Below are 468 nucleotides of genomic sequence, written 5' to 3'. Positions count from 1 at the left end.
GGGACACAGGGGTACAGGGATAGGGGGACAGGGGATTCAGGGAGAGGGGGACACCAGGGCCATGGGACACAGGGATTCAGGGACACAGGGAACACCAGGGGTACAGGGACATGGGGGACACGGGGATGTGGGGATGTGGGGGACGCCAGGGACATGGGACACAGGGACACTGGGGACAGGGGGACACCAGAGATACAGGGACATGGGGGATGCAGGGATATGGGGACACTCCAGGGAAATGGGGGACACGGGGATATGGGAATGCAGGGACACCCCAAGGACACAGGGGGGACACAGGGGACACAGGGAGGACACAGGGATATGGGAATGCAGGGACACAGGGACATGGGGGACACAGGGGGACACAGGGATATGGGAATGCAGGGACACAGGGACATGGGGGACACAGGGGGGACACAGGGGGGACACAGGGGACACAGAGCCGCCCCTGGAGCCGCGGGACCCACA

At 64.1% G+C, this 468-nt stretch overlaps 1 protein-coding gene across 1 annotated transcript in view; it reads right to left on the bottom strand.

Annotated features, from left to right (window-relative positions):
- The window catches only part of CHKB (choline kinase beta), a 39502-nt gene that overhangs the window by 36834 nt on the left and 2200 nt on the right, over positions 1-468 (bottom strand). The window lies entirely within an intron of this gene.

The sequence above is a fragment of the Corvus brachyrhynchos genome, unplaced genomic scaffold (genome assembly GCF_000691975.1).
Source record: "Corvus brachyrhynchos isolate BGI_N302 unplaced genomic scaffold, ASM69197v1 scaffold197, whole genome shotgun sequence".
Classification (NCBI taxonomy): Eukaryota; Metazoa; Chordata; class Aves; order Passeriformes; family Corvidae; genus Corvus; species Corvus brachyrhynchos.
Note: the sequence above shows the minus strand (reverse complement) of the source record. Positions and strands in the feature narration are given on the sequence as shown.